Source organism: Bufo gargarizans, chromosome 3, assembly GCF_014858855.1.
Source record: "Bufo gargarizans isolate SCDJY-AF-19 chromosome 3, ASM1485885v1, whole genome shotgun sequence".
In the NCBI taxonomy this organism is placed as follows: domain Eukaryota; kingdom Metazoa; phylum Chordata; class Amphibia; order Anura; family Bufonidae; genus Bufo; species Bufo gargarizans.
The window spans coordinates 237,222,982-237,247,465 of record NC_058082.1 but is presented as its reverse complement, the minus strand read 5'-3'; the positions used below and the strand labels follow the sequence as shown (position 1 = coordinate 237,247,465).

The 24,484-nt window shown below is 41.9% G+C and overlaps 1 protein-coding gene across 2 annotated transcripts in view; it reads left to right on the top strand.

Moving 5' to 3' along the window:
- Positions 1–5,984: 5,984 nt before the first annotated feature.
- LOC122932820 (four and a half LIM domains protein 2-like) overlaps positions 5,985–24,484 on the top strand; it is a 71,895-nt gene continuing 53,395 nt past the window's right edge. Inside the window, exon 1 of one of the 2 annotated variants that reach the window (XM_044287449.1) lies at positions 5,985–6,120. The gene's annotated coding sequence lies outside the window, so the exon portion shown is untranslated. Of the gene's footprint in view, positions 6,121–16,642; positions 16,771–24,484 lie in introns of those variants that run through there. The other variant, XM_044287451.1, reaches the window with a different exon arrangement.

Sequence of the window (24,484 nt, the reverse complement as noted above, 5' to 3'; positions counted from 1 at the left end):
CTGTCACCAAAGAGACCTTGTTGCGGATTCAGCGGACATGACACTGACACACTAGCGACACCCTGGATGTGGTAGGACAAGTTGGTTCTTTCATTTATCAAAGTGTGTATTGGTACCACCAGGTACCCTATGATCAGGTGTACATATTGGGGGTCAGGCACGGACTGGCCCACAGGGGTACAGGCGAATCTCCCGGTGGGCCCCTGAGCAAGGTGGGCCCCTAGTCTCCCACCCCCTGCACAAGTGGCACATAACACAGTAGACTTACTGCACTACATACATACAATATATTTAATGTACAGCGCCTCAACCAGCCTATATTCATACAGAAAACTTGATGGCTTATTAAAGAAACTCCCCAGTTTATTATTTTAGACACGATCAGAGCTGAGATGACTTCTAGGTATAGAGGAAAGCTGCCAGTATCCTCTATCCCCCAGGACCTACCTTTTCAAAGTTGCTGCTGGGATCCCCATATTCAATCATCTGGTATCATCTTGCTGTTGTGTGAGCAGGTAATATTTGAATGTATCCGTACAGTGGGCCCCCAAAATAAATGTTACTGGTGGGTTTTTCCATCACTCTTTGTTTCTCCTCTGCGCTGCCGAAGGATTAGCCTAATTTATGAATTATGTGGACCTGTTCTGTCTTCATACACGTTCACACAGTGTGCAGTCTGACATTCAGCATGAACCATGCCTGTCTTCCAAATGAGAGGACTGTTCTTTGTAGTTTAACTTGTTTATTGGCAAAACAGGATAATTTGATCGATTGATTAATTAGTACAACTATAAGGATACAAATAACATGAATAAGTATATAGCATAGCATGCACTGTAACATTTGCATAACACTGAAGCACATGGTAAAATGGATGTCTAACATAGAACTTCATGTCTAACACCTAACAGGTATAACAACTTCCCTGAGTAACAATTATAACTAGCTGAACAGCTCTGCATAACAAAATGTCCCTGAAACAAAGATAGATCTCTCACCAGATATGCTTCTACCAGGATGGTGGAGTTTAAGAAGGAGACATGCATAGGACAGTTCTGTACTGTGTCCTGGAGACTTCTCTTTCCCAGGATGCTTTGCACTCCCACAATGCTTTGCACCACCTACAATGCAGCAGTCTTTGTAAAAAAGAATTGTAATACAATTTAACACCGCTAGATACTGCTGTAACCACAATAATCACTACAGAAACATCAAAACGAAAGAAAAAGGTGATCTGTAATGGTTTTTCCTAACCCTGCTGGGCAGAACGACACCCGTTTCAGGCATAAAAGATAGTAAATGTGTCAGGACCGGAGTCCCAGCCCCCGTCACACACTAGCCACTAAATAGTTACAAAAAGGGGTCTTGCGCCTTTTTTTACTCCTAAAACAGCCGTAAAAATATTTGTAAGGATATTAATAAAAGTTACCTTAAGCTTAATAGCCCTAAGGAGACTGGGTGGGATTGGGTGAGAATAGTTATGCATTAAGCTGAGTTAGAGGTATGGCTTAGTATAAAAAAATGCTGCAGCGCCCTACACGTGCCCCTGATATTGTCTCTTTTATATTGTTCCTCTTTCTGATCTAATAAAGTTGGGCGAGGTGCTGGAAAGCCTAGCTACACCTCTGTGTAATATGTGAAGTAAAGCAGGAGATTTTTCAGTGTATATGCCTGTTGTCTGGTGTAAATACATTGAGAAATATGATGTTCAGAATAAATACCAAACCTAGCGGTTTGTTTGTTCTGTACAACTGAGCTGATATTAGAACAGTGGTAAAAGGAAAGACACTTACAATAGACTCATATTCGTATGGTACTTCCTAAACAAATGCATGCTGAGAACATGTGCACAGTACATATAAAACAATAAAGTACCTCTCTATCACACTCACTAAGGCTAGTTTCACACAAGCGGCAAGAGACTCTGACAGGCTGTTCCGGCGGGTGAACAGCCTGTCGGATCCGTGCTGCCGCTAGTGCATGCGTGCCCCCGGACTACCGCTCCGGCCCCATTGACTATAATGGGGGCGGGGCGAAGTTCCGGCGACAGCAGGGCAGCACATGCCGAGAGGCGACCAGAATAAAAGCACATCATGTCGTACTTTTATTCTGGTCGCCTCTCGGCATGTGCTACCGTACTGCCACCAGAACTCCGCCCCGCCCCCATTATAGTCATTGGGGCCGGAGCGGTAGTCTGGGGGCACGCATGCACTAGCGGCAGCACGGATCCGACAGGCTGTTCACCTGCCGGAACAGCCTGTCAGAGTCCCTTGCCGCTAGTGTGAAACTAGCCTGCACAAGAGAGACCCCTTTTACCATTTAATGAGCATATTAACGGATCACAAACGGAAACCAAACGGAAAAACGGAACGGAAGCGGAAACACTACTGAAACAAAAAAAAAATAATGGAAACACGGATCCATTAAAAACAGACCGGAAAATACTGAAAAAGCCATACGGTCGTGTGCAAGACATTGTTGGCTTAATAAAGATGGACCATTGAACGTGGATGCTGTAGCTACATCTGTTTTTCCTGGACTGATACAGTAGAAGGGAGCATCATTGCACATAGGCATCCAGATATCCTCAGTGGTCCGTGTGGTCTTACACTCTTTACCTATTCTACTAATCCATGTGTCAATCTGTCCAATAAATCACCATACAACTAAAATAAATAATGCTATTAGAAGGGACAAGGATATTCTCCAAATATAAAAAAAAATCCAACAGGAATCTCCCTGAGCAAAGTTTAGAGGCACCCTACTGGATGAAATTAGAAGCTAATATAGAAAAAGGGATACCATACATTCCCCTTTTGAGATGGATATGTTATACGTCAAGAGTTACATGCTCGCACTCTCTCCTCCGCTCTCAGTGAAGCCGCCGGCGCCTCTACTTCTGGGTGGAACGATATGCTTGGTGCATGCGCAGTCTGAATCTGCGCTGCTTGGGCAATAGCAGCAGATTGAGTGCACAAGTGCCAACTTACAGCCCTGTCTAACACTGTCAATCAAAGTAGGGGGGAGCGCACAGAGCACATGGGTATTTCATTAGCGGTGCTCCAAGGATTCCAGCCAGCCCCTTGGTGCTTGAAATTGCCTAAATATAAAAAGAAAGATTTCTCTGTATCAGTTCATCCTACAGACAAAAGAAAGGTATCATTTTACCCAGCATGATCAACCCTACCAGTCAATATGCCTGGTTTAATAGGGTTGATCATGCTGACAGATGCTCTCGATCTGTGCTGCCAAGGCAAAATTTCATAGAGATTCATTTACTTGAATCAGGGAATAGAGGATATGTATTAATTACTGGTAGTTTATTCCATGAAACAAATTTATCATACGTGTTTGATCAGACATCACATAATAGTCTGCTGTTGTATAAAAATAATTGACAAAACTATGACCCTCCCATGTGAACTGGATTATAGTGCTCCTAAAATAAAAACATTGACGTCATCTAGTCTTACACAACAATGCAATGTGACAATAAAATATCCAGTGATCAGTTTTATAGCATCCCTGCACATCCAAAAATTCTGTTTATTTGCAAGTACTTTGTATTTTTCACATGTGACTTACACATTGACTCCAGGAGCCTGGCCAGATATTATAATGTACAAATACCGATCCAAATCATGGAAGTATGGAAATAATGGTTTATGTCATTACATTTAAAGAGACAAGTGTTGGATTTTCTTGCTGAACTGAAGAATCTGGTTTATATTAAAACTGCTGAGACTCCCACTATTCCCAGAAGAATCAAAGGGGCCACTTTGCCTTATAAAGTGTAGGCATCAGTCTGACTAAATTCTCCTAAAAAAAAACAAAAAACAGTTTTTGTTGCAGTTTTTTAAACTAAAGACTGGAGTGGATTCGAGAAGACTAAAAAATATAAGAGAAGGACTTATATTTCTCTTTCTTGCTGGATCCACTTCTGGTTTTTGGCTCCAGTAGCACTTGTGAAGACACCTTTTGTAACAAATCATGCATAGAAGTCTGAAAATAATGATTTAGGTCATTACATTAAAAAAACCAAAAAAAAAACAAGTGCTGGATTTCTCAATACTATTCCTCATGGTCTTGCACAACTGAAGAATCTGGTTTAGGGTCCATTCACACGTCCGTAAGTGTTTTGCGGATCTCCAAAACACGGACACTGGCAATGTGCGTTCCGCATTTTGCGGACTGCACATTGCCGGCACTTAATAGAAAATGCCTAATCTTGTCCGCAATTGCGGACAAGAATAGGACATGTTCTATTTTTTTCGGAAACGGAATTGCGGACCCGGAAGTGCGGATCCGCAATTCCAGATCCGGGCAGCACATCGTGCGGCCCCATAGAAATGAATGGATCTGCAATTCCGTTCCGCAAAATGCGGAACAGAATTGCGGATGTGTGAATGGAGCCTTAGATTGAGTCAAACTCCTGAGACCCCCACCAAACTCCAGAAGAAGGGATCACAGTGCTGGTCACAGTTGGGGCTTAGTTGCAGTTCCTGCACAGGAGAAGCAATGTGCGTAGTAAAAAATCCAAAGGGGTCACTTTAAAGTATAAGGATCAGTCTGACTAAACCCTCATAAAAAAACACCAGTGGATTCAAGAAAAATGTAAACTATAAAGGAAGGACTTATACTTCTCATTCTTACTGGATCCACTTCTTGGCTCCAGTGTGAAGACACCTTTAGTAAGCTATCATGCAGACTCGTGCAGAGTTTATTTGGTCTCTCTCCTTTCCTCCCTATTTTTCTCTAAATTCTCCTGAATTGAATCACCTACAATTCAGATTCTATAGAACTGATTCACTCAACTCTAGTTAAGAGGGCATCTGTCAATAGATTGACCTGTTACATGTGCACTTGGCAGCTGAAGGCATCTGTGTTAATCCCATGCTCATATATGCCCGCACTGCTGAGAAAAATTATGTTTTATTATATGCAAATGATCCTCTAGGAGCAATGAGGGCTCTGCCCCCTCTGCAACTGCCACGTCCTCTCCACTTTGATTAACAGGGCCTGACATGATGATGTTTTCGCTGCCTGGCCCTATCAATCAAAGTGGAGAGAGCACGGCAGTTGCAGAGAGAGAGAGCAGAGCCTATAGGTGCAATGGCAACTCCCCTGTTGCTAGAGGTTCATTTGCATATATTAAAACATCAGCAGGGCACATGGGACCCACACAGATGCCTCTAGCTGCCAAACGCACATGCAACAGGTCAGCCATTTTCATAGGTACTAAGCTGCTGACAGATGCCCTTTAAAGTCAACCTTCGTTTTTGATAGGAGGGTGACTGGAGGACACAATTCTTTTTTTCCAGTAAAATTCCTTTTTAATTTCTGTCTGCATTAGTTGCAAAGGGAAGTAACAAGTCAAATATTATTGGGTTAAAAAACATGATAAATATGCCCTTAGGTCTGAAATCAATTCCTATGAGTCCATAAGAAAACTAAAAAAGATGCTAGATAACTAAGGTTACTTTCACACCTGCGGCATGAATTCTGGCAGGCTGTTTCGGCAGAAAACAGCCTCCCGGAATTCTATGGATCCAGCACTGCTGGATGCACCCAGAATGCCCGCATGCCCTATTAAGTATAATGGGGTCCGGCAGAGATGCTGTTGTATTTTGGCAAAAATGCAGAAAATAGTCCGGACACAGATCATTGCTTGCTGCATTGTTTGCCGGAACAAGCAGCCAGATCGTAGTGCCGCCATTGTGAAAGTAGCCTAAGGCTGCTAGTTAGTCCTGGTTGTATATTGTAAGCTGCTCTGATTGTGTATCATGACCTTACCATGTTTACAGTGTGCTTATACGTTATACAATTAAAATATGTTTGAAGCTATCTCCACTGAATGTAGCTAAGGATTTCTTGATCACAGAGTCGCATCCCTTCAAAAGTCTTGCATGTTGATGCCTTAAAAGGATGCTGAAGCTGAGATGTTGCAGTCGTTATCTTTAGACAGTAGATACAGTATTAATAGCTCAACAGGCAGGAACATTTCATATTAGTAACCAATGCCATTGTCTGACTAATCCAGGCAAACAAAGATCTGGGGTGGTCACCTCTGTTGCTCACTGCTTCTTACTTTCTCTGAAGAACGGACCCAACACGTAGCAGGTAAGATGCTCTTGTGGTATCTTCTCTTTTAAAATATATAGGGGGAGATTTACCAAGCAACATGTGACAGAAATGTGTAGCAAACTGTGTCAAATAAATTGGGTACATGGCCTGCACCGAATGTAAGATGTGTTATCGACACTTGTTACATCTACCTTTACAATTTCAAAAAGTGTCTACAAAAAGGTGTAGCTAAGAGGATCCTGTACAAGATATTCGGGCTATTGAAGGCCAGCCAGGAGGTTAGGGTGTTTCATTTTGTAATGGAAAAAAATAAAATGTAGAATTTTTGCAGACTTTGCTTACGCCCCGAGTCTCAGTGATGTAAAAGATATATATGTCAAATTTATAGAAGATTGGATAATATTTAGAGGTTGCAAACTTTGATTAGTTTTGTAAAAGTAGGCAAAAAATAAGATTTTTCAATGTTAATTACTTTTATTGGGAAAACTAGAAATCACAAACTTAAAAAATTATTAAAACTAGACACTAAGATTAATAGGTAGTATGATAGGCAAAACATGTGTTATATTAATCAACTTTGACCGATGCAATCCCTTCTTTTGTTAGTTTGGTGACGACTTTTCTGTGATGCTCGACTACTCTTAACAAGAATTGTTTTTGTTGTTCGTCCCTGATCGTTTGGTTAAACTTTTTTATCAGAGCAATTCCTCTTTCTGTGGTATCATTGACCACCTTAAGAGCGTTCACATGGCTTCTTAGAGAATCACTGCAGTATTCTGTCACGTCGTGGATCCCAAACAATTCAAAGAACGTCTTTGTTTTATTAGTAACGAAATGGCTCAGGTCTTATCCTTCAAAAACTAGGGTTTTACCCTCTAATTGTTTCACTTCCTTTGTCTTTGCAGGTTTTGTTTCAAAATTTTTAGTCATATTTTCCTTAACAGCCTGAGTAATACGTTGGTCCAAAAAAGCCAATCCTACGTTTGTTTCTGACAGATACCAAAGGTGTCTCTTAGCAACTGTGAGAGCACTTTTTTTGATGTCTGCATCTGGGTAAGTGCTCAGAAGCTGTAGCAAATACAAATCATTCTTTGGAGCCCATCGACCTACAATTGCCTCTGTAAAAAGCGAACATATATTAGGCTGACAAAATGTGCAACCCATTTCATTCCTTTCAATTCTCGTTGAGGAATATTCAACTGTTTAGTGAAGAGGACAATTTTAAGTTCATATATTGCCTTTGCCATCCACCTTGCTTGATGCAGAGCCCCTGGGATCCTAAAAAATGAAGTGGTTTTTAGACCAACCTCCTAGGTACAGGAGTGAGAGTAGTAATAAAAATAATCAATGTGTGCAACCCCTAAATATTATCCAATCTTCTTGAAATTTGGCATATATATCTTTTATCATCACTGAGACTCGGGGCGTAAGCAAAGTCATAAGAAAATCACATCTTTGGAAAAATGAAACACCCTACAAGAGGTGTCATAAAGAGATGAGTGGAACCAAATTTGCACTATTTTTCACAGGATATAAATTGATCCACGACAATGAAAAATCTTCCACCTTAAATTTTAAAATATTAAAATACGTGTTTGTACTATTAGGCAGGAATTTGGATATGGACACTTCTAAAACAATTTTATAGGACCATATCTGAGGTCTGTTTCCTCCATATACTGTCTGCTGAAAAGATCTTTCTCTTGTGCATAGGTTAAAGGAATTAGTAGTACAAGATGTGCTATTCTATATTTTATAATCTCTTGAGTTCTATTCAGTTTTGGGTCATAATCCGCCCTCGGTCGTGTGTGGAGCTTAATATATGTACGCTTGATCTACTATGCCCTATGAGCTATGCAATGCGTAGATTACTTTCCATAGTTTTGTGTAGTAAATCATCTCTGTATATGAGCGGTATGTTTAATTACACTTAAATTTACACGTTTGTGCTAGGAAAGACCATGCACATTGCCTACTAGATCATCAACATCAGGTACAGGTTCATCCTCAGTCAATTTCTAGTATTGTCTAATTGTTCTAATTTTAGAGTATAACATACTGGGGCAAATGTTCTGTTGAAAATGTACCAAACCTTTGGTGCAATTTGCTACAAAAAAACGGACATACATGTCCTGCACCACATTTATTAACCGTTTTAGAACATTTGAACATTTTCTTCATCTCATTCAACAAGAAGCATGGCGTAGCCAAGGAGGCATGGCTTTGTGACACTATTTAAATAAGAGAAGAAACAAGTTCCAGCGATCTTCTAAATCAAATCCATCTTTATTGAAGCATATAAAATACAGTATAATCCAAAGTCAAGGACAAAAAAACGCACCATTTCTGATGCTTCATGGCACTATTGCCACGATTTATCAAGACTAGCGTGTGCTGCACCAGTCTTGATTGGCCTTGCGCTGCCGGAGGAGGCATTTCATTTACAACAAGTCCATGCAGTCCATGTGTCAGACTGAAATCTACTACCTTTTAGCTGGCATAGAACAAAACATACAATGCAACAGCACTCTGCAAACCAAATAAAGTAAAACATTTTTATCATGCTTATAAATTGGAGATGCTTGGCAAATCATTTTGTACAAAATTATTTGAGCCCGTCTGCCACACGTCAAGGTGATCTCCGTAAGACAGGAACCTAACACTAAGTTCAACCTGTTAAGTGCCATGACAGCGACCATGAAGTTCAGGGGTTGTAGGTTCCGCCTGCATGCTGGACCACAAGTACCAACATGCATGCTGAGCTAACTAAGCTTTATACTCATGCCAATTAAAATCAGCCTATGAGGCAAACAGGCTGACCAGGAGTGCACGACCAAATAAGAGAGTCAGCCACACCTCCTGCAGAAACGCAAAGAAAAAAGGGGGTCAGTCAGCACATCCCAGTGCGCAGGCGCACGTTGCTATGGCTGAAAACACAACACAGAACAAAACATACAATCCAACAGCACTCTGCAAACCAAATAAAGTACAAAAATTAATTATATTGCTTATGCTATGCTTATAAATTAGAGATGCTTGGCAAATCATTTTGTACAAAATTATTTGAGCCCGTCTGCCGCACGTCAAATTGATCTCTGAAAGATGGGAACCTAACACTAAGTTCAACCTGTTAAATGCCATGACAGCGACCATGAAGTTCAGGGGTTGTAGGTTCTGCCTGCATGCTGGACTACAAGTACCAACATGCATGCTAAGCAAACTAAGCTTTATACTCATTGTGACAAATACCACACCTCATGCCCGCTTGACGTCGCCTACGTCGAGCTCACGAGAAGCGGTATGGTCACGGGTTACCAAAAACGTGACGTTACGCCCTCCAGAGGAGCAGGTAAGGTCAGCTTGGTACAGTTTCCAATACACCTCCTGTACATTCGGGCCCAGAGAGGCAACAAGCTGTAATGGCACCGGATGGGGTTAAAAGCAGAGTGTGCTTGGCGTGCATGCTGTGCCTGCGCTCCCTGGACTTTGTGTGGCTGTCATGGCCCATAACAGGTAGGAACTAGTGTTAGGGACCACTCATGGAGGCGACCTTGACGTGGTGAGTGGCTTATTACGCTTTGGCCAAAATGTACACCAATGCCTTATTCAACATCCAGCATAAAGGCAGGGCAGAGTGCTGGTTGCAGAGTGCGATTGCATTTGTGTTTTTGCGTTTGTAACAAGCTGAGAGAGCCTTTTCACTGCCGCAGTGAAAACAGCGCTGTCTCAGCCGGGGTATCTGCCACCAGCTCTCGTTTGATAGAAACCCGGTCCGCTAACGGGATTATATAGTGTGAGAAACCAACCCGCGGTAGCTTATAACTAGGCCAAAATACGGACGCGGGGATTCGTGATCGAGAAACAAGACAGCACAAGATTAAATTATATATTTAATCGCCGTAAGGGCACACTAGATATAACACAATATACACAGAGAATATATACAGTAGTCTGAGGTTACAGATACAGGTTATATGGGTACAACAGGGTTAAGCACAGTAAAAGTCAGTTACCGGGTAAATGGAAGTTCCTTTGGGTCATAAGGGTGGAATAGTCCTTGGCTGCAGTCACGTGGGGGCAGTGAGGTCAGCTGGTTCCTGGTCTCTCCAAACACATTGGCACGATGTGACCCCCTTCAGAAAAGACACCGCCCTCTGGCTTGCATGGGCTTATGACCTGTAGCTGGCCGCTCCCCTCCCCGCCTATGGGTAGGGTCCACCCCTCCTTCTTTGGTGCTGGGAGCAAATGACCCATAAAGCCCCTTAGGGCTCATAGCCCCAGACCAGAATGTCACACAAACATGGTTCCAGGCCAAATTGATGCGCCTGGGTTCCGGCTACATCTAGAGTCCAAACATGGTACCGGTATTTGGTTTCTGTGGGGAGATATGGATATCTACTTTCCCTGGCATTGCCCCATCAAACAAAGACCATGGGCACGTACATCGTGGCCATCGGGACACAAATATGTATCTGGTTTGCACCTGCGATGGCCGGGCGATTCATAATTCCTTATGAAATATAGGTGCCAACATGTCTGGAAGGTGTCATTGATCCTGGCAAGGGCTGATACCTCCTGCTGGGGGGTTTTCCTGCAGGATTTAGCTTGCCTCCAAACTGGCTGATTGAGGTGTGACATTCTCCACCTGGGGCCTCCTTGAAGCCTGGACCCCTGGGGCTTTCTTCCTGGCTAGCTGACAATCAGATGGCTGGGGCTTTGAAGCAGGGCCCTCCTGTGGAGTTCACTACCTCTGCTATCTGTCAGCAAATGGTGTGTGTGAGGACATGGCTGACAGTAAATATTAATTCATATTCCTCACACTCATGCTAATTTAAATCAGGCTATGAAGCAAACAGGCTGACCAGGAGTGCACAACCAAAAGGAGAGTCAGCCACACCTCCAGCACAAACGCAAAAAAAAGGGGATCAGCATGCATGTTGGTACTTGTAGTCCAGCATGTAGGCGGAACCTACAACCCCTGAACTTCATGGTCACTGTCATAGCACTTAACAGGTTGAACTTAGTGTTAGGTTCCAGTCTTACAGAGATCGCCTTGACGTGTGGCAGACGGGCTCAAATAATTTTGTACAAAATGATTTGCCAAGCATCTCTAATTTATAAGCATAGCATAAGCAATATAATTCATTTTTGTACTTTATTTGGTTTGCAGAGTGCTGTTGCATTGTATGTTTTGTTCTATGTTGTGTTTTCAGCCATGACAACGTGCGCCTGCGCACTGGGATGTGCTGATTGACCCCCTTTTTTTCTTTACCTTTTAGCTGGCGTAGATCTCAGTCATCATTTATGCCAGTTTCTGGCATAAGTGCTGATAAATGTGCCAGGGCCGATGGCTCTGTCCAAGCATCATGCTCGCCATGCCCCCTTTTCAGAAACAGGAGACAGCAGTGTAAGAACGCCAATTACAACTAGATTTGCATGTAAAAAGTCTCAAAATCTGGATTTGCGACTTTTTAATCCTAAAACCATGGCATAAAGAGATAATAAATCTCCCTCTATGTGCCAAACAATGCTCCAAAATGTGGTGCTTTTGTAAGTAAACTAAGCCAACAAATGGGAGGTATAAAGTTAGACTGGATAGTCTAAAGATGTGCAAGATTTGTCATCCAGCATCAAGCGCTGTGATAAATCTGGCACAGTTTTAATTCTGACTATTAGTATTAGTAAATCTGCGCTAACTTTGGCATTGTACTCTGTCACACAGGCTAAGAATTGATGATGATCAGATTCTTATGTGTTGGTTACCCAGGTTTACCCTGTAACAGCATTATATGTGTAATGACCCGGAGTGCCATTACCACTCCTGCACCCTGCAACTGTCTCCTATGGTCTAATTCCATGTCATCGTATGTATTTATTGCAGGTCGGTCACAATGTGCATATCTATTTCTTGTAACTGTTATGTTCAGATGTAATGTACCTGGTTCACCAGAGGTGGCAGCAAACATGGCAGTGCTAATTTTGCAGAGGATGGAACCCTTCTTTCCATTCTAAACCCTCTCTCGAAAGAGAGGAGGAGACTAGTTAGAGTCAGTTGAGAGTTCCCCCCTGCCAAGGGAGAAAGCAGGTCCACGTCCCTGCAGGATGTGTACTGTCTAAGCCAGCTAGAGTACCTTCAGCTCTGCTGGATATGGAGGCCGTAGCCTGGAGCCTCATCAGCCAGGAGGAAAAGTTCCCTGGATTAATCTAGAGTCAGACTACAAAGAGAGAAGTTGCAGCATAAAGTAAGAAGCAAAAATTCCAGATGTAGCAGGGTCGAGTATGTTTGCCTGCCAGAGTTAATGCTAACGCCTGCTGGAACCGGGACAAAGCCTGAAACTGTTGGAGAAGCATTTATTGAAAGTAAAGATGCTATTAAATTTCGCACAACGTCTGGACTCAGTTATTTACTTTTCTTTTGCACCTAACGGTGCTGGCGTCACGAACACCAGGGACCCTGCTGCCAAGAGACCTTAACAAAAACCCATTCCACTCAGGGCACCTCAAACACCATCTGGCAGGATTCCCTGGACAAACAAAGAGTTCCCCAAAAGAATTGGTGCTGTCCTTCCTATTACTGCACGCCGGCCCAGGGAGGCTCTGCTAACTTTAAGCAAATCAACTACTACCCCATCGGTCCACTGTGCCTCACGTGTTGCCCCTGCGGACCCGATCGCTGCATATGTATGAATGCATTTGGCAAATTTGCCATTTATGGCATTTGACTGTAGAATCCCTCTCAAAGCTATTCTGAGATAAAATTAAAGGGGACTTAACCCTTTGGTTAAACTACCATCATGCACAGTGTCACATTGGGGTTCCTTGGCCTCATCACTGGAAATTATTCTAGGGGACCAACTGCTATATCATCAATAAATGTTTTGATTCATTTCGATTGAAAGAAATGGGCCCTAATGGCAAGTGATTGGCTACAAAGGCAGCTCTGAATGTTTTAATTTTCTCCTAGACCTTTGGGGCCCACTATGGTATGAGGGTCTGAGCCTCTCATAGGATTCTCTGGTACTCTGGTGGCCAGTCCGATACTGATCGTGCAGCAGCAGTTTTCAGAGCGTTCTGCACCTTTGGGTTCCATCTGCTCTTCTCGGCTTCTCCAGGATAGGTCATCAATATCAGTTTAGCTGGGGTCTGACTCCCAGCACCCCTGCTGATCAGCTGTTTGAAGAGGGTGCAGGGCTTGTGAGAGTGCTGCATCCTCCTCAGTGTTTACCTGCCCACTGTCTAGATTGTAGTGATGGTGCAGTGTGAATGGGAGAAGAAGCTGCAATAACACCGCACCTGCACTATATTCTAGACAGCGTGCAGGTAAATATTGAAGCTGCTATGGTCTCCAGCGCTGTGGTCTTTTCAAACAGTTGATTGTCTGGGGAGCCTGGAGGCGGACCCCTAACCTTCTGATTTTCTGTCATAGATATTATGACACTGCATAACCCCTTAAGTATAAAATATGCACAGAAGAAATGGATTGCTGCTGTTGTTGGGCAGCAATAACTAACATGTAATATTATAGCCAATTGTCACATAATGGGAGACATTGCAGACTACATTTATTGAACTAAATATTCAAGTTTGACATATATTGCAAATATATGTTATATGAAGCCCATCTTTTGGGTTGTAAGTGTCCTAATCATTACTCGCGGCTGCTATCCCTGAGACCACTATCGCGAGCACCTCTGCACGCTACTCCGCTGTTCTGGGCTTCCCTGCCCAGCATCCTGTTCACCACTGCTCTTCTCTGTCTGGGGTTTATGTGTCTGCTCTTCTAATTTGCATGCTGATTCTCAGCTCCTTAAAGGACTTATCCAGGAAAATATATTTATGACTTTTCCTCAGGATCACATTTGCAGGGGTGCGACACCCAGGACCCCCACTGATCAGCTGTTAGAAGAGGCCCAGAGCACCACAACCTCTTCCTAGGCTAGTGACATCACTGTACATCTGTCACAAGTCCTAGCTGCAGCTCAGCCCCATTCACGTCAATGGTGCTGAGCTGCAATACCAAGCACTGCCACTATACATTGTACTGCGCTGTCCTTGGAAACCTGCATCACTCACCATAGCTCTGGTGAGTGCAGCGGCTCTCTGAAACAGCCGATCGGCAGTGGAGGTGCTGGGACTCAGACCTCGGCTGATGTGATAATGATGACCTCTCCTGAGGATAAATCATCATGATCTTTTCCAGGAGAAACGCTTTAAAATGAATTCTCTGGGAATTGTTTAAAATGGCTGCCGAAAACCTGTCTAAGAATGTGAGCAGGACTGGTTGCCTCCACTTGCAGAGCTGCCTAGCGGGGTGAGGGGACGAGGCCTCACCACAGACTACGCTCTGGCACATATACTACTACATATTGAGGAGTTTTCCTGTCAGGCTAGTCAGCCATAATGGCATATCATAGGCAGGATCACATCATTACCATCTATTGTAGAGCAGTGTAGGGTGTAGTGAGCCCCCCCTCACAGACAGCTCTGCTAATGGTGGCAACCAGTCCTCCTTAACATTGTAGGACGGGTTTTGCTAGTGACCATTTTAAATCATTCCTGGAGAACCCCTTGCCCATTTTCTGCTACTGAGACCCCATATCCTCAAAAAATTCAGCATGAATGAATGAATATATATGCAGATGCAGTGTCGTATACCTATCTCTCTGTAACACCACATAAGTAGGCAAAACTGCAGTTCTCGATTATGGGAAAGGTGGCTGCGAAAGTTGTCATAATGGTTGTCACCCAGCTTTGTCAAACGCTGCTATGTCTGCACAGAAATGTTCACAGCTTGTGCACACCAGAGACTTAAATTTACTGGTCTTTTTTTATTTATTTTTTCACTTTAGTAGAAAATGCTATGTGTTCTGTACAGATGACAAATAACCAAAGAGCCAGGCTTCCTCTAAGGCTCTGATGAGAAACACGGCTCCTCTGAACTGGAGAAAAGTAACATGCTTAATAAATTATCTCCCCACTTGCATGCAAATATTCCTTTGTAGCTGTACCGTGCTATTTAAACCCACAGGGCATATCTGTTTTATGACTGTGGTACTGTAAAAGATGTGTATTCTGGATTCTCTTCACCTCCTTAGAATTTTACTGCATATGTGTCTAATGGCTCTTTATCGGGGTTGTCTGGTCCTTCATCAGTTAGCAAGAATAGCTATAAACTGCATATCTGCCTCTGGAGGACTATAAAGACAGCTCAGTGCAGTGCTTTATTTCCCCTGTGGTGGCGCTGCAGGGAAATTAAACACTTGCTACAAGGTCAATCACTGATCGCTGGGGATCCCAGCTGCGAATATCTCTCTGATTACTTTATGGTTGGGGGGCAGTTCAAGCAAAAAAGGGGTTTTGAAGCTGGGATGCCACATTGAACATGCGACAGTCCATCCTGCAGGTAATAGGTTATAGAGCAGAAGTAGCTGGGCAGATTGATATATAACAACTTGTGGGAAAAGTTTCAGTATAATTTAGAATTTACACATCTGCTCTTTTTGGGCTTAGGAGTTATGCCTCCTGGCAGATACAGAATATACACAGCTGTCAGTAAGACTGCCCACTGGACTCCCAAAGCGTGGAAAGAGTCCACGTATCTGTATAAGTGAAATATAAATTCCCACTCTTTCACTCTCAGCCTTGACAGGGGTTTCAGCCAAAGTGAAGGACTCAGAAGGTATAATGTTCTGTTACTTCTTTATATTTTCTTAGTTTCACCCCGAACCACATAGCAGGTTTAGGCGGAGATATTTCAAACCAGTATTAAATGCTACACATTCCCTTCTGCCCAGGATAAACTTCAGGGTCGCGGTGACATTTCCCGAGAATGGAGGGTTTCTGAGAGAGCAATCCAGATGTTTGTTCAGTAATTACCTCTGGCTTCATCCTACCTCTCAGCAATGGCGCTCGTGTATCAATAGGGTCTTTGTACTACACATTCTTTATCATGACGGGGTTGGCAAAACTTGTTCTGTCTGCGACATACTTTAACTAATGTCAGATGAGGGGGATTGTAGGGCAGGTCTAGGCTTTTCTAGGTGTGTTGATAATGATGTCGAAGAGATGGATTTTGGGTCCAGTATAATTATGGCGCACCTTTCAAGTGCATTACTTCATTGATACACCACCTCCATTCTGCTTTACTGATGATAAATGTAGTCTAATGATTATCAAATGATATTGTGTTATATTATAAAGGGACTTGCTACGTTCATGCCTTATGTTACTTTTATTATTAGAGACGTATGACTGACAGGTACTCGAGGGTCTGGCTGCTGACCCGGCGGCTAATGGGGATGCTGGATGAACAATCTGTTCTAGGGGATATTTCACTGCGAGCTATTTGATGAAGTAGGTTAGAAGGGAAGCAAGTCAGTCTGATTGCAGGAAACATTCCAACAAAGACATTTATCTGTAAAATGAAAAAAGCCACAACCTTTGGAAAAGAGAAAGTGTTGGATGCCAGCTGCAGCAGCGTAAAAGAGTGCGAGAGTGGGATGCGTTTGTCTCCTTATAAGGTAAAATGATATGAGGGGCTTCACCGAAGGAGCCTGTTCCACACAATCTGGATGTAGTGCTGGGATCCTGCAGTGTCACTACTCCAGCTGTGCAGCTGCCTGAGCACTGCTCTGCGCCACTGGATGTGTGACTTCCTCTGCCCCTGGGAGCAAGAGCTGCTGCTCTGTAAGTACAGGCTACTCTCTTTTGTTAGACATAGCTGGGGGTCAGCGTGCTGGCTGATGGAGGAAATGCTGTGCTAGCAGACAGAAGGTGAGAGGACGGGTGTGCGAGGGCAGGCAGCATCCATGCACGTGCAGTCCTATGAATGATAACGCATAGGGAATATGAAAATAGACAGCTGCATCTACATCAATGCGATTTACACTGCATGTGCACAGAATTGAATGTTGACATGTTTCATTTAACCATATCTAGTCTAACATAGCAGTCAGTGGACTGGTGGAGGAAGCAATGTTGACAAGGCATTATTATTCCATGACTGTTTCTATGAATGAATAATGCAGCATAAAATATCGGTCCATAGAAAAGCAACACGTACAATGCACTTGTGAGCAGAGCATTCTCAAATGACCCATCTTTATATACACGTGCCTACAAGGATTTTCTTTATGTGTTTGGACACATTTTATACATTTGTGTTATTGCAGAAAGATATGGAAAAATCCTGACACGTGAACTGAAACATGCATTAGTACAAGTGGTTTCGCAACTCGTTTGATGACAAACTGTTAGTAGATTCTCGAGAAGGAATGATAGGTATAGTAGTATATAGAAAATAGTGCAGAGCACCCCTGATGGGAGGTGAACCAGAGAGTTCTATAATCTTTCACCCATAGTTAAGCTCCATTCGCATTTATGCTAATGATTTCCATTGTTCTGGTTCGTTATAAGAGCAGAACAACAAACAATGCATAAGTGACAGATCCAGTACATAACTAAAACTAACGTCGCCAGACGGACCCCATTGTCCATAATGCAATCTGGCAGTCTATCATTTTCTAGACAAAATAGTCATGCACGCAGGATATTTTTGAAGAAATCTGTCTCCAAGTCCCAAAACCGAGTTTTTGATGCAAAATGTAAACTTAACCTAAGGCTACAAATTGCACGATATTTTGGGATTTTGCGGGTAAATTATTATTTACTGTGTATATTCTTTCAACATTTTAAACAGCCAAAATGTAATCTATGATATTAAAGGTGCTTTCCAAGACTTTTCTACTAAAGATCTATCCTCTGGATAGGTCATCGGTCACCGATCAGTTGCTTGTGACATCATGTTCATCGGTCACATGGCCTAGGCACAGCCCCATTGAAGTTAATGGGGCTGAGCTTGGTGAGCAGAGAGAAGGCTATGGCGCTACTGGGAGTGCCAGTGCCTTCTTAAAAGGTGATTGGCTGGGGACCTGGGTGTCGACCCCCCCCCACCACCGATCAGATACCGATGACCTATTGAGAGGATATGTCTCAGTCCTAGTCTCAGGAAACTCTTTTAAAGCGGTTCATCATACACAACATACAGATCAGTGCAGGGCAGGGGATCAAACAACTCTCTTTAGGATCAGGTAGAAGAGTAACTAAAATATGCTGCTTGCACAAATACTCCCTAAGTAGGTAAAGTTTTGAGGTTGTATGGCCAGGAACATTGCAAGCATTGATGGATCTCACCCACTGTGTACCATACCATATGCCGATGATATATCGGAACATGTGGAAAATAGACCAGCAACCATAGTCACAGTTCTGAAGAAAGTTCCAGTATCAACAAACAAAAGTATTGACACATGGAGGCAGTTTTTATATTGGGGTGGTATTGTAGTTAGTACTCCTGAGCATATTATAACTGCCACTGTATGGGGACACAGTGGCACTCTGTCTATGATACAGAACTGAAGGGGGCACTATGGTTGCTATGGTGCTTGTGACATGGAATTGGTGGGAGTACTATTATTCATGGTCAACACTGGAGCTGGTATTAGTTGAGGTAATATGGTTGTATTCCTCATGTGTTGTAAGAAGTACTTATGAGGGGTATTATAGCTGCCACTAATAGGTACACTCTGGTAGAATGTTATAGCATGTTATAGAGCAGGAGGAGCTGAGCAGATTGATATATAGTTTTATGGGAATAAAAAGATCCAGTATAACTTGTTCTTTATATATTTAAATGGCTGCTCATTCTCAGTGCAGATTACCATTGAAAACAATAGGATAATGGGTTTACTGAGGTTTTCAAGCATATTTTCACACGTAAATACGCACCAAAATCCATCTAGAGTCTAAACCGTGTAAATATACCATAAGCAGTATTCCCTCTAACTTTTGTGACTGTGAAGCATCTCAAGTCACCACACTCAGTCCTAAACCAAGCACATGGACTACTCACATCAAGACGTAGGTCCAGACTGATGATCCCAGGACCTTTTCCACCTGACTCCTGGTGTTGATCACTGGCCACTGTCAGGATGTTCGGTGGGGGGGGAAATAACTGAGAGGTGCTGGGGGCTCTCACCACTCAGCTCTACCTCCCTTCTGTTGCCCATGCCCACTGGAACAATAGACGCACTGGCCATCTCTACCACACAGTGTCCACTCCAGGTCATCTTCCAAGCAGCCCGGCCAGCTGCTGCAATTGTGACTGAGTGCTGCCAGCCAGTGGCTGCTAATAGGACAGTGATGAAGGGAATGGTGGTGGAGGTCTTTGCAATGACTCTTGCAGGGCTGATTTATGGGCTGGGCCCAGGTTTTGGAGATGTTACACATTAGGGGATTTTAGGGTTGCTGTTCCAGAAAAGGGATTGTTATGTATTGTGCTGATCAGGAGCAGAAGATGATTTTATTAAAGGGGTTAGTTTCCCTAAAAATAATTTATTAGTTGTCAAAATGATAGATTATTAGTGTTTGATACCTGGGGTTTCAAACTCTGGGACCTCCAGCAATCCCAAAAATGTCAGTCCCCAAATCCCCTGTTTAAAAGTCAGACCGCTACTCCAATTCACTTATATTGGATTGAAGTACATGGTGCCTCATCACTTCCACATTCTCATTTCTGCTCTGGGCTTGCTGGGGGCCCCAGTGGTCAGACCCCCAGTGATTCAACAGTTATCATCTACCCTGTAGGTAGGTGATAAATAATTTTCATAGGAATACTGGGTTGCCCCATAGAAACACAGAGACAGAAGATTGACAGCAGAAAAAGACCACATGGTCCATCTAGTCTCCCCTCATATTATTTCTATTTTTTATCTTAGGATAGACCTGTTTTTCCCTGGTATGTTTAAATTTACTTACTGTAAATTTCCCAACCACATCTGCTGGAAGTGTGCTGCAATATTCAACCACTCTTTCAGTGAAATAATATTTCCTGACATTGTTCCTGATCTTACCCTCAGCTAATTTCAGATTGTATTGTGATTGTCCATATTGCCTCTTTTGCTGGCTGGATTTACTGCAATCCAACAGCGGTGGCCATGTTTGCACATTATAGAAAAAAAGCACCAGCCTATGTAAACTCCCATGGTGCCGGCCACCAGAGAGGCCGGTGCATTTTCCAACAGTGTATAAGCACGGCCACCACTGATGGATTGCAGAGTGGTCATAACCTTGGAAATGAGCAGTGTATAATGTGATGGAAAAATGAATCCTGCCAGCAAAGGAAGCAATATGGATAATAAAAATACATTAGTAAGTGCTTTGTTTTAACTTTCCCTACATGATAAATGCTATTTGCTGAAGTGACAAAACTTCTTTAAGGCCCTAATGAGATAAGTAGCCAGGGCTGAGTAATTACTATATTGGGCAAGTTGACTGACATGACTTCTGTACTTGGGGCCTTATATATCTAAGGATGATATCTGCATAGGCTGATTATTAGACCCGACAGATCTTGGTCATATCAACCCTTCTTATCAGCAGCTGAACTTTTTAGGCATTGGTAATAAATATATCTACGTCTGGTTCTGTTACCATATCAATGCAGTAAGCTTGGTTCTATATCCATATCAATGTAGTAAGCTTGGTTCTGTTACCATATCAATGTAGTAAGCTTGGTTATGTATCCATATCAATGTAGTAAGCTTGGTTCTGTATCCATATCAATGTAGTAAGCTTGGTTCTGTTACCATATCAATGTAGTAAGCTTGGTTCTGTTACCATATCAATGTAGTAAGCTTGGTTATGTATCCATATCAATGTAGTAAGCTTGGTTCTGTATCCATATCAATGTAGTAAGCTTGGTTTTGTCACCATATCAATGTAGTAAGCTTGGTTCTGTATCCATACCAATGTAGTAAGCTTGGTTCTGTATCCATACCAATGTAGTAAGCTTGGTTCTGTAGCCATATCAATGTAGTAAGCTTGGTTCTGTATCCATACCAATGTAGTAAGCTTGGTTCTGTGACTATATCAATGTAGTAAGCTTGGTTATGCATCCATATCAATGTAGTAAGCTTGGTTCTGTTACCATATTAATGTAGTAAGCTTGGTTCTGTAGCCATATCAATGTAGTAAGCCTGGTTCTGTATCCATACCAATGTAGTAAGCTTGGTTCTGTTTCCATATCAATATAGTAAGCTTAGTTCTGTAGCCATATCAATGTAGTAAGCCTGGTTCTGTATCCATACCAATGTAGTAAGCTTGGTTCTGTGACTATATCAATGTAGTAAGTTTGGTTCTGTATCCATATCAATGTAGTAAACTTGATTCTGTGACTTTATCAATGTAGTAAGCTTGGTTCTGTATCCATATCAATGTAGTAAGCTTGGTTCTGTATCCATATCAATGTAGTAAGCCTGGTTCTGTATCCATATCAATGTAGTAAGCTTGGTTCTGTTACCATATCAATGTAGTAAGCTTGGTTCTGCTCCCTCATCAATGAAGTAAGCTTCGTTCTGTTACCATATCAATGTAGTAAGCTTGTTTCTGTATCCATATCAATGTAGTAAGCCTGGTTCTCTAACCATATCAATATAGTAAGCTTGGTTATGTTACCATATAATTGTAGTAAGCTTGGTTCTGCTACCTCATCAATGAAGTAAGCTTGGTTCTGTATTCATATCAATGTAGTAAGCTTGGTTTTGTATCCATATCAATGTAGTAAGCTTAGTTCTGTTACCATATTGATGTAGTAAGCTTGGTTCTGTGACTATATCAATGTAGTAAGTTTGGTTCTGTATCCATATCAATGTAGTAAGCTTCATTCTGTGACTTTACCAATGTAGTAAGCGTGGTTCTGTGACTATCTCAATGTAGTAAACTTGGTTCTGTATCCATATCAATGTAGTAAGCTTGGTTCTGTGACTATATCAATGTAGTAAGCTTGGTTATGCATCCATATCAATGTAGTAAGCTTGGTTCTGTTACCATATCAATGTAGTAAGCTTGGTTCTGTAGCCATATCAATGTAGTAAGCCTGGTTCTGTATCCATACCAATGTAGTAAGCTTGGTTCTGTTTCCATATCAATATAGTAAGCTTAGTTCTGTAGCCATATCAATGTAGTAAGCCTGGTTCTGTATCCATACCAATGTAGTAAGCTTGGTTCTGTGACTATATCAATGTAGTAAGTTTGGTTCTGTATCCATATCAATGTAGTAAACTTGATTCTGTGACTTTATCAATGTAGTAAGCTTGGTTCTGTATCCATATCAATGTAGTAAGCTTGGTTCTGTATCCATATCAATGTAGTAAGTCTGGTTCTGTATCCATATCAATGTAGTAAGCTTGGTTCTGTTACCATATCAATGTAGTAAGCTTGGTTCTGCTCCCTCATCAATGAAGTAAGCTTCGTTCTGTTACCATATCAATGTAGTAAGCTTGTTTCTGTATCCATATCAATGTAGTAAGCCTGGTTCTGTATCCATACCAATGTAGTAAGCTTGGTTCTGTTTCCATATCAATATAGTAAGCTTAGTTCTGTAGCCATATCAATGTAGTAAGCCTGGTTCTGTATCCATACCAATGTAGTAAGCTTGGTTCTGTGACTATATCAATGTAGTAAGTTTGGTTCTGTATCCATATCAATGTAGTAAACTTGATTCTGTGACTTTATCAATGTAGTAAGCTTGGTTCTGTATCCATATCAATGTAGTAAGCTTGGTTCTGTATCCATATCAATGTAGTAAGCCTGGTTCTGTATCCATATCAATGTAGTAAGCTTGGTTCTGTTACCATATCAATGTAGTAAGCTTGGTTCTGCTCCCTCATCAATGAAGTAAGCTTCGTTCTGTTACCATATCAATGTAGTAAGCTTGTTTCTGTATCCATATCAATGTAGTAAGCCTGGTTCTCTAACCATACCAATATAGTAAGCTTGGTTATGTTACCATATAATTGTAGTAAGCTTGGTTCTGCTACCTCATCAATGAAGTAAGCTTGGTTCTGTATTCATATCAATGTAGTAAGCTTGGTTTTGTATCCATATCAATGTAGTAAGCTTGGTTCTGTATCCATACCAATGTAGTAAGCTTGGTTCTGTTACCATATTAATGTAGTAAGCTTGGTTCTGTGACTATATCAATGTAGTAAGTTTGGTTCTGTATCCATATCAATGTAGTAAGCTTCATTCTGTGACTTTATCAATGTAGTAAGCGTGGTTCTGTGACTATCTCAATGTAGTAAGCTTGGTTCTGTTGCCATATCAATGTAGTAAGCCTGGTTCTGTAACCATATCAATGTAGTAAGCTTGGTTCTGTTGCCATATCAATGTAGTAAGCCTGGTTCTGTAACCATATCAATATAGTAAGTTTGGTTCTGTTCCCATATCAACGTAGTAAGCTTGGTTCTGTATTCATATCAATGTAGTAAGCTTGGTTCTGTTACCATATTAATGTAGTAAGCTTGGTTCTGTGACTATATCAATGTAGTAAGTTTGGTTCTGTATCCATATCAATGTAGTAAGCTTCATTCTGTGACTTTATCAATGTAGTAAGCGTGGTTCTGTGACTATCTCAATGTAGTAAACTTGGTTCTGTATCCATATCAATGTAGTAAGCTTGATTCTGTGACTTTATCAATGTATTAAGTTTGGTTCTATATCCATATCAATGTAGTAAGCTTGGCTCTGTATCCATATCAATGTAGTAAGCTTGGTTCTGTTTCCATATCAATATAGTAAGCTTGGTTTGGTATCCATATAAATGTAGTAAGCTTGGTTCTGTGACTTTATTAATGTAGTAAGTTTTGTTCTGTATCCATATCAATGTAGTAAGCTTGGTTCTGTATCCATATCAATGTAGTAAGCTTGGTTCTGTATCCATATCAATATAGTAAGTTTGGTTCTGTTCCCATATCAACGTAGTAAGCTTGGTTCTGTATCCATATCAATGTAGTAAGCTTGGTTCTGTAGCCATATCAATGTAGTAAGCTTGGTTCTGTATCCATATCAATGTAGTAAGCTTGGTTCTGTATCCATATCAATGTAGTAAGCTTGGTTCTGTTCCCATATCAATGTAGTAAGCTTGGTTCTGTTTCCATATCAATATAGTAAGCTTGGTTTGGTATCCATATCAATGTAGTAAGCTTGATTCTGTTACCATATCAATGTAGTAAGCTTGGTTCTGTATCCATATCCATGTAGTAAGCTTGGTTCTGTTACCGAGTAGCGTAATCAAGGACAACCAAAATGTGTTGGTGTCCCCTAGCGGACTTCGGTACAGGACCTACCAGGTCTATAGCTATTCGCTCAAACAGTACCTCGATGATCGGGAGGGGTACCAAGGGACTGCGAAAAAGGTGCTGGGGGCTAGTTGCCTGGCAGGTTGGGCAAGACTTACAGAACTCATCCACCTCTTTAAACACACTGGGCCAGTAAAACCATTGTAGTATCCGGTCCTGTGTTTTCTGCATTCCCAGATGACCCCCGAGAACATGCTGGTGGG